We start from the raw sequence: 10,935 nt of genomic DNA on the forward strand, positions 1-10,935 counted from the left end.
AGATTTACAAGAAGAGGTTATGTAACACCGCCAGAGGGATTCATAGAGGAAGACAAAGAAACAAAGGTATACAAGCTGAGACAGACATTGTACGGGTTAAAGCAGACATACTTACGAAGGCCTTGTCAAAAGAAAAGCTCTGTAGTTGACATCTGCAACTTTGAATCAAGGGGGAGTGTTGAGATATGATTCAAAGTATTCAAAATGAAGATATGATTCAAAGTAGTTGAGATATGATTCAAATATTCAAACTACTAAGATTTTAGGAGATTGTTAATAGATTTGAATTTTTCTAGATTTCGATGATTTACTATTTCTGGTCCAATGTATAAGCTATAAATACTGGAATTGTGTAATCTTTGAGTATTAAGTCAGTAGACAATAATAAAGCACGGCAGCTTTCATCTCTTTTATCTATTCCTATATCCCTTTTTTCCAACAAATCTCTGCTCTGGATCAAGCATGTAGCCGAGTTGGCTGGCTGCCCATATCAAGGAGGCTGATTTCTCTCCCAGAAGCTGCCTTATGTCTTCATGTATGGTTGCTAGAGGAGGCCTTCCCCTCCCATTTACATGTCCAAAAAGAAGCAGTAAGAATTCACCACATTTCAACCTAACCATAAGAAAAGTTAAATGGGGGACAAAAATTAGATAGGAAAATTAAGGAAATACATTGTACTGATAGGCTTATAAAAGGACTATCTCTCTCCCCTCTTGGTGGAGTCCCCCGAGGACAGAATAGCACAAACAACCCTGTAGTTCTGCTTCTGACTCGAAAAATGAAGAAAGACTTGTGGGGAATCATCAGTTGGGTTGGTCCAAATTAATAAGGATCACGGTGTTCCAAATTTTCTAACTAGATCTATTACACGATCCAAGGCAAAAAAGATTTAACAACCATTCATTCTTCATTTACAAAATTGGATAGGCTCGGTTCAACCATCCTTTCATATGTTACAAATTGATTCGATTGAGGAAGGATCATTATTGTGTAAAGATTCTTTTGTGGGGAGACTATAAATACCCCTGAATTATGGGAGACTATAAATACCCCTAAATTATTATGTAAAAATCAAATTTGTGAGGAAGGATGAAATCAAGATCTCAATTGAGACTTTCACCTTTAGAAATCTGAACATCATTCTTCAAGAAATGCAAAGATTCTGCCATTCCTCAAGAAATTTTTCAATTTGCACAGCTCACTTACAAGAGTTTGCTTCTTGTACCAAGAATGCATCGTTTATCCCCACGGTATATAAATAAACCAAAGTCCACTCCACATTTTATATTGCAGAAATATAACATTAATGTAACGGCCCAAATCCACCGCTAGCCTTCGGACTTCCCCTCAAGGCTTTAAAATGCATATGCTAGGAAGAAGTTTCCTCACCCTTACAAAAGATGTTTCGTTCCAGAAATATAACATTAATGTAATGACCGTTGAAATAGAACTGGAACCACTGTCACATGACCAAAATGGAGAAAGAACAACAACATTTTATTGCACACACGAGAAATAGTTTCAGCAATCCACACATGATATTTGGAGCTTGGTTTCAAACCAAAAAAGCTACAGAGATCCGTAATTTTATATAATTCAGTAAGGTTTCCAAAGTTTGTAATCCAGTGTGCCATATATCTTCAAAACCGAATGTATTAGACATTACGCGAGATACAAAAATGCAGTCGACTCAATCTTCTCCTTATTTCAACCATAGCAGACGAATAGTTCAATTGAACCTGTCAAATCGAACTGGTTCCTGTTTTCTTTATAGTTTAACCATTTTTAACCCAATTTTCATCTTGATTTTCATTATTCTCATATATTTTTCCCTCCATCTATGACCTATTTGAGAAATTTGAAGAATTTATAATTTTTGAAAAGTCTAAACCATCCCCAAGCTCAAGAAACTCAAGAAGCTGACCGACCAAGTAGGTAATCACCCAAGCTTCCAACAAAAAATACTTTTGACTAGGACTTGGGCATAAGGACTGTTAGCATGTTTTATGACCAATTTGAGCATGAAAATGGGTATCTCGGCCTAAGAATTTGAATATTTAAATGGTTTAGCTATATTGCACGTTTTAGGGCTGCTAGGACTCTGGCATGATGTGGCCTAATGTACTCTGCTTGATATCCATGATTATAGTGATTTAATGTTATTTGTATTTCCTAGGAGCATGTTAGGAGGTTGGAATATCTATTTATGTTCTAATTTATATATGGACACATATGTTATGTGTCCAAGAGGATATGCGTAATGTTCTAGTGAGCGTAAGCCTATGATTTGTGTTTCCTTTGTCCTTGAGTCACATTTATATTCTGTTATGACGATATGAGTCAACTAGGTTTACGTGTGGATGGTTAGAGCGCAGTCCCTAATTGTGGCATCGCCTCAACATGTGATAGTCTACTTTGTAGGAATATGACATCACCCGCTTAAGGCCTGTGTCACATTGTTGGGTATTATTGAGAGAGCTCTAGTTGTGCTTAGTGGAGAGACTACCTTGTACCATCTAAGAGCCTAAAACTACATGAGAATAAGGAGCTTATTAGGCACCATCGGTTGAGCTTCTGGCTAGCGTTCAATAGTAGACACATGTGGAGTTATAGGGAGACTAATAGGTTACCTGTAGTGAGTGGCGGCTCCTACCTTTTAGACTCACCCTAGAGCACAACAAATGAGGGCACCCGACTTATGCATAGGAAGCGCGATGACTAGATGGACCATAGAGAGTAGGAAATGAGAGGCTAAATACACCTAGAAACTGGAACAAACCCTAATGGGTGACTTGCACCCTCGGACTAGGAGTAAGTAAGGTATATAAACCTTAAGAGCTTATAGGCTAGAGAAAACTCAAGCTATGGAAACGGCTAACTCTAGAACCCTAAATGAGCACTTGGCATAAGAAACACTGAATATGAGATATTTCAAAGATAGTTTACAAACAAGTTGCTTACTGAGTATTTTTATACTTATTCCTATTATTCTTTGTTTGTAGGTAAAATTAGGGTTTGAGATCCTTCCCTAGGTAAAATTAGGATTTGAGATCTTTCCCGGTAAAATTAGGGTTTCAAATCTTTCCCCAAGCAAAAATTAGGGTTTGAGATCTTTCCTTAGGCAAAAATTAGGGTTTGAGATCTTTCCCTAAGCAAAAATTAGGGGTTGAGATCTTTCCCTAGGAAAAAATTCGTGTTTGAGATCTTTCCCAAGGTAAAAATCAGGGTTTGAGATTTCTTCCTAGGTAAAATTAGGGTTGAAGATCTTTCCCTAGGTAAAATTAGGGTTTGAGATCTTTCCCTAGGTAAAATGATGGTTTGAGATCTTTCTCGAGATAAAATGAAGGTAAAATTAGGGTTGAGATCTTTCCCAAGGTAAAGTTAGGGTTTGAGATCTTTCCCGAGGTAAATTAGCGTTTGAGATCTTTCCCGAGGTAAAATTAGGGTTTGAGATCTTTCCCCAGATAAAATTAGGGTTTGAGATCTTTCCTTAGGTAAAAATTAGGGTTTGAGATCTTTCCCCACGTAAAATGAAGGTAAAATTAAAGTTAGGGTTTGAGATCTTTCCTCGTTTGAGATCTTTCCCTAGGTAAAATTAGGGTTTGAGATCTTTCCCTTCAAAATTAGGGTTTGAGATCTTTCCGAGGTAAAATGAAGGTAAAATTAAAGTTAGGGTTTGAGATCTTTCCTCGTTTGAGATCTTTCCCTAGGTAAAATTAGGGTTTGAGATCTTTCCCTTCAAAATTAGGCTTTGAGATCTTTCCGAGGTAAAATGAAGGTAAAATTAAAGTTAGGGTTTGAGATCTTTCCTCGTTTGAGATCTTTCCCTAGGTAAAATTAGGGTTTGAGATCTTTCCCTTCAAAATTAGGGTTTGAGATCTTTCCGAGGTAAAATGAAGGTAAAATTAAAGTTAGGGTTTGAGATCTTTCCCTAGTAAAATTTGGGTTTGAGATCTTTCCCTACTAAAATTTAGGGGTTGAGATCTTTCCCTAGCTAAAATTTAGGGTTGAGATCTTTCCCTAAGTAAAATTAGGGTTGGAGATCTTTCCAGGTAAAATTCGGATTTGAGATATTTCCCTAGCTAAAATTTAGGGTTGAGATCTTTCCCTAGCTAAAATTAGGGTTTGAGATCTTTCCCCGGTAAAATTAGGGTTTGAGATATTTCCCAGGTAAATTAGGGTTTGAGATATTTCCCCAAGTAAAATTTGAGATCTTTCCCTAGGTAAAAATAGGGTTGAGATCTTTCCCTACGTAAAATGAAGGTAAAGTTAGGGTTTGAGATCTTTCTTTAGGTATAACTTGTTGGCTTTTTCGCGTTAATCTCAAATTAATTAATTGATGTTTTGACGATAACAAACCTATCTTCATTTATTAACAATTCTTAGTATTTTGTCCTTAGTGTAAGATTGGGAATATAACGATTTCAACGTCTTTTTTGGTTCACTCAAATTAGAGATAAAACGAAGAAGTTTCAGTCAAAACAAGATACCTGACGTGATGATGTGGAGGCAAAATTGACATCATGGACCAATCAAATTCAAAACAAGATACCTGACGTGATGATGTGGTGACAAAATTGACATCATGGACCAAGCGGCAAAATTGACATCATAGACCAATCGAAGTATAACATTTACAAATTTGGTAGAGTAACAATGATGTAAAAGTTTTCCGTTACTTTTAAATTAAAAGAGGAGTATTTAAATTATAAAATTATTTCAATAACATTTATAAAAGTTTTCGATCACTTTTAAATGGAAAGAAATTATAAAGATTTTATTTACATTTATGAAAACTAGTTGTTACTTTTAAATAAAAAAGATTATAATCATTTCATTTATGAAAACGAGTTATTACTTTTAAATGAAAAGAAATTATAATAATTTTATTTAGTTTTCATAAAGATAATTATTTGAATTACAAAATCATTTCAGTTATAAGGATTTCATTTACGTTTATAAAACTTTTAATTATTTTTAAAGTGGTTCATTAACATTGTTTTTATATTATTACATTTAAATATGTTATATATATATATATATTTATATATTTATATATATATAATAAAAATGAATTTAAAATGTTTTTAATATTTATTTAAAATAATATATATCTATATATATATATATATATATATATATATATATATATATATATATATATATTTATTTATTTATTTATTTATTTATTTAAATTTAAATGAAACATGTCTATAATTTTTTACGATAAATTTAAAAATAAATAAATATTATTTTTCGTGGTCCACGTTTCGGTTCACGTTTTAGTGGTCCGTATCAATTTCTATTTTTACAACTTGATCGGTATTTAAACTCATCACCTCTTCGTATTTTTTCACAACACAAAACACAGAACATTTGTTTCCTCGATCTAAATTTTTTTTAAAAGCCTCCATTATTGCTCTCTCCAAAGTTTCCAATTCTTTTTTTTTTATCTTATTCCTGAGAGAGATGTCTATTACTTCAGAGTATTGTGTGTTTTTGTAAGATTTCAGACAATTGTACCGGTTTAATCCTAAGCCGTGGAAAGGATTGAGTTTACTCTTGAACTTGTAAAAAGAGCAGTGTACCGGTTTGATCCTAAGCCGTGAAAAGGATTGAGTTTGCTCTTGCACTCGTAAAAAGAGCAGTGTAGCGGTTTGGCTCTGATCCAAGGAAAGAGTCATAAAGTTTTATTCAAATTCCCAAGAGGCGCTTGGGGAGTAGAGTAGGTCGAGTTTGACCGAACCACTATAAAACTACGGTGTTATATTTTCTAACCCTTTTCCTATTTAAGTTCTAAATTATTGTTAAGTTTTATTGCATGGTATCAAGTTTGATTGTTATTAAAAAAAAAAAAAAAAAAATTGAATAATTACATTGTTGAAACCCTATTCACCCCCCTCTAGGGTTGTCATATCGATCCAACAAAATTTGGGTTTGAGATCTTTCCCTCGGTAAAATTAGGGTTTGAGATCTTTCCCTCGGTAAAATTAGGGTTTGAGATCTTTCCCTAGGTAAAATTAGGGTTTGAGATCGTTCCCTAGGTAAAATTTGGGATTGAGATCTTTCCCTGTGGAAAAAAATTAGGGTTTGAGATCTTTCCCAAGGTAAAATTAGGGTTTGAGATCTTTCCCTAGGTAAAATTAGGGCTTGAGATCTTTCCTTAGGTAAAATTAGGGTTTGAGATCTTTCCCTAGGTAAAATTAGGGTTTGAGATCTTTCCCTCGGTAAAATTAGGGTTTGAGATCTTTCCCTCGGTAAAATTAGGGTTTGAGATCTTTCCCAGGTAAAATTAGGGTTTGAGATATTTCCCTCGGTAAAATTAGGGTTTGAGATCTTTCCCTAGATCTTTCCCTAGGTAAAATTTGGGTTTGAGATCTTTCCCTAGGTAAAATTAGGGTTTGAGATCTTCCCCTGTGAAAAATTTGGGTTTGAGATCTTTCCCAAGAAAAAAATTAGGGTTTGAGATCTTTCCCAAGGTAAAATTAGGGTTTGAGATCTTTCCCTAGGTAAAATTAGGGCTTGAGATCTTTCCCTAGGTAAAATTAGGGTTTGAGATCTTTCCCTCGGTAAAATTAGGGTTTGAGATCTTTCCCTAGGTAAAATTAGGGCTTGAGATCTTTCCCTAGGTAAAATTAGGGTTTGAGATCTTTCCCTAGGTAAAATTAGGGTTTGAGATCTTTCCCTCGGTAAAATTAGGGTTTGAGATCTTTCCCTCGGTAAAATTAGGGTTTGAGATCTTACCCTCGGTAAAATTAGGGTTTGAGATCTTACCCTCGGTAAAATTAGGGTTTGAGATCTTTCCCTCGGTAAAATTAGGGTTTGAGATCTTTCCCTAGATCTTTCCCTAGGTAAAATTCGGGTTTGAGATCTTTCCCTAGGTAAAATTAGGGTTTGAGATCTTTCCCTAGGTAAAATTAGGGCTTGAGATCTTTCCCTAGGTAAAATTAGGGTTTGAGATCTTTCCCTAGGTAAAATTAGGGCTTGAGATCTTTCCCTAGGTAAAATTAGGGCTTGAGATCTTTCCCTAGGTAAAATTAGGGCTTGAGATCTTTCCCTAGGTAAAATTAGGGTTTGAGATCTTTCCCTAGGTAAAATTAGGGCTTGAGATCTTTCCCTACGTAAAATTAGGGTTTGAGATCTTTCCCTAGGTAAAATTAGGGTTTGAGATCTTTCCTTCGGTAAAATTAGGGTTTGAGATCTTTCCCTAGATCTTTCCCTAGGTAAAATTTTGGTTTGAGATCTTTCCCTATGAAAAATTTGGGTTTGAGATCTTTCCTTGTGGAAAAAAAATTAGGGTTTGAGATCTTTCCCTAAGGGTTTGAGATCTTTCCCTAGGTAAAATTAGGGGTTGAGATCTTTCCCTAGGTAAAATTAGAGTTTGAAATCTTTTCCTCGGTAAAATTAGGGTTCAAGATCTTTCCCTCGATAAAATTAAGGTTGAGATCTTTCCCTCGGTAAAATTAGGATTTGAGATCTTTCCCTCGGTAAAATTAGGGTTTGAAATCTTTCCTCGGTAAAATTAGGGTTTGAGATCTTTCCTTCGGTAAAATGAGGGTTTAGATCTTTCCCTCGCTAAAATTAGGGTTTGAGATCTTTCCCTCGGTAAAATTAGGGTTTTAGATCTTTCCCTAGATCTTTCCCTAGGTAAAATTTGGGATTGAGATCTTTCCTTGTGGAAAAAAAATTAGGGTTTGAGATCTTTCCCTAGGTTAAATAGGGGTTTAGATCTTTCCATATGAAAAATTTGGATTTGAGATCTTTCCAGATGAAAAATTTGGATTTGAGATCTTTCCATATGAAAAATTTGGGTTTGAGATCTTTCCATATGAAAAATTTGGGTTTGAGATCTTTCCCTATGAAAAATTTGGGTTTGAGATCATACTAATTAAAGGGAATGAACTTTTCATCTACGTAACGAAAGCATTGGGAATCGTTATGATTTTTTATTGAGAATTAAAACAAAATAAATAAAAGAGTAAGAACTCTACCTTTATAAAAACCTTAGCTTGCAAGACTCCTTAGGACTATTCTAAGGATGCTGAAGTTCTTCAACATTCCACATGATCTTTATTCCAACCACTTTAACATTCTATAAGATCTTCATTGGAGTATGACTTAAACACATGGCCGCCAAGGGTTGTGGGAGCCTCTTGAAAGAAAATCCTAAAGGGATTGGAGAAGAAGAAAGAGTTTCGAGAATTCTCAAGAGATTAATTTCATTCTTGGAAGAAATTAGTACATTTTTTGCCCGAGGGTCCTATTTATATGGACTTTACGCAAATCTTTGCCAAATAATATATCTAATATATTAAGATATAATATCTTATAAAAGTCATATTTAAATATTATAGGATATCCTAACATATTTAGCTGAGTTGAATCTCATTCAAATTTCAAATATAATTTTATTTAATATACATTAATTAATTTAATATTTAATGGTATCAAATACAATAAATATATTTTTCTTTTAATATATCTAATATATTAAATATTAATTTGAACCATTTAAATTAAATATATTTTATCTATTTATTTAATATATTTATATATTAAATATTTTAATTTAAAATTTCAAATTAAATTTATCCGGTTCTTCATTTATATTTATCCTATCTAATATATTAAATATTAATTTGAACATTTCAAATTAAAAATATATATTTATTTATTTAATATATCTAATATATTAAATATTAATTTAACATTTCAAATTAAATTTATTTTGTCATTTATATTTAATATATTAAATATCAATTTGAACCCTCCAAATTTTCTTTCAAATAGATTGAACCTTTTAGCGTTACTGTGAGCTAGCAAATGGACCTTATAGACCTACAAGTTATAAGCTCCAATGATATAAAATTAATTAATTAAAATCTTTAATTAATCAATTTTCATTCATTAACTATAGGTCACTTCACTATAGACCTAGAGTTGCATTCTTTTGCCACGACAAGTTATGTCCATTGATATAATCATTACAAGCAAGTTGTGTGCTGGACATCTCCAAATTCATAAGTGACGTAAACTACATTTACGCCCTTTCCATAACTCATAAGGTGTTTCTAAAACACTCTTAGTAGGAACCATGTTCAAAATGTATGTAGCAGTCTCCACTGCATATCCCAAAACGGATCGGGTAATTGAGCGAAACTCATCATAGACCGAACCATGTCTAACAATGTTCTATTTCTCCTTTCTGATACACCATTTTGTTGAGGCATACTAGGGGCTGAGAGTTGAGACCTTATTCTTTGTTCTATCATATAGTCCTGAAATCTTAAGTCCATGTACTCTCCTCCTCGATCTGATCAAAGTGTTTTAATAGTTTTACCTAATAGATTCTCAACCTCAGTCTTATACTCTCTGAATTTTTCAAGAGCTTCGAACTTTGACGCATTAGGTAAAGATAGCCATACCTTGAATAATCATCAATAAAACTGATGAAATATTCATACCCTCCTCGTGCTTTGACATTCATTGGACCACATAGATCTGTATGCACGAGTTCTAAGGTTTCTTTGGCTCTATAACCTTTTTCGGAAAACGATCGTTTAGTCATTTTACCCTCAAGACAAGACTCACATGGAGGTAAAGAGTTGTCTTCTAACTCATTTAGAAGTCCTCTTTTAATCAATCTCTCAATCCTATTGAGATTAATGTGGCCTAGTCTTAAGTGCCAAAGATAGGTATTAGGAGAAATCTTTTGTCGTTTATTTTGAGTTTAAGCTGTTTTAAACATCTCGAAATTTAAAATAGCTTTTGTTTCGCTCGGTTTTAACATATATAAGTTGTTTTCTAGTTTTGCAGAACAAATATGAATACCTCTTTTGCAAATGGACATTTCAAAAGATACTTTATACAATTGTTCTAATAAACAAGAGATAGATATTAGATTTCTTTTCATTTCAGGAACAAAAAGTACATTATCTAATATAATGAATCTATCTCCAAAAAACAACTTTAATATTCCTACTGATCTTGCTGAGACAACCTCTCCTGTTCCAACCCTGAGTGTTATCTCACCGTCCGCAAGCATTCTCCAGGAGCTAGTTTCCTGGTAAAGAGAACAAATATGATTAGTCGCCCCTGAATCTAGTATCCAAGTTGAGTTGTCATACTCTACTAAACATATTTCTACAACGAGTAAATCATATTTACCTTGTTGTGTCTTTTCGGCTTTCTTCTCTGCAAGGTATTTTGGGCAGTTTCTCTTCTAGTGCTCGTTTTCGTTGCAATGGAAACATTTTCCTTTATCTACTTTTTGAACCTTGTGTTTGCGGTTAGTAGGAATGTTATTTTTCCCTTTACCCTTCTTCTTCATCAAAACACTTTTAGAAGTTGAAGGTCCAGACTTATTTTTGGAGGACGATCCTCGTAGTAATTTCTTGGAGATAGCAACATTTGCTTCTCCTGTTTGTCCCTTGTTCGTTAAGAGGGACTGATAAGTCTGTAGCTCATTGAGAAGAGCAGTCAAGTTATATTCTATTTTGTTCATTACCACATTTGTGCGGAACTGGAAGAAGCTCTTCGGAAGAGACATCATGATAAAACTGACTTGACTCTTCTCATCAATGACAACTTCATTTTCTTCTGCCACATTGAAATGGACCATCATGTCCAGGACATGTTCTCTAACTGAGGTCCCTTCTTTCATATGGCAGTTATAAATGTATTTTATGGCTTCATGTCTAAGGGATAAGGACGGTTGTCCAAACATCCCTTTTAGAGATTCCATAATCACTTTAGCAGTACCCATAATATCGTGTTTCTTAGCCAAAACATTAGATATGCTGGCTAGAATGTACACTCGGGCTTTGTCATTTGCCTTTATCCATCTGTCATACGCATCCCGAACTGTTCGGTTTGCATTTGAGCTGGGGTTTGGAGGACACTCCTCAGTTAAAACAAACCTTAAATCATCAATTA

The sequence above is a fragment of the Cucurbita pepo genome, chromosome 13 (assembly GCF_057944985.1).
Source record: "Cucurbita pepo subsp. pepo isolate OVF chromosome 13, ASM5794498v1, whole genome shotgun sequence".
NCBI classification, from domain to species: Eukaryota; Viridiplantae; Streptophyta; class Magnoliopsida; order Cucurbitales; family Cucurbitaceae; genus Cucurbita; species Cucurbita pepo.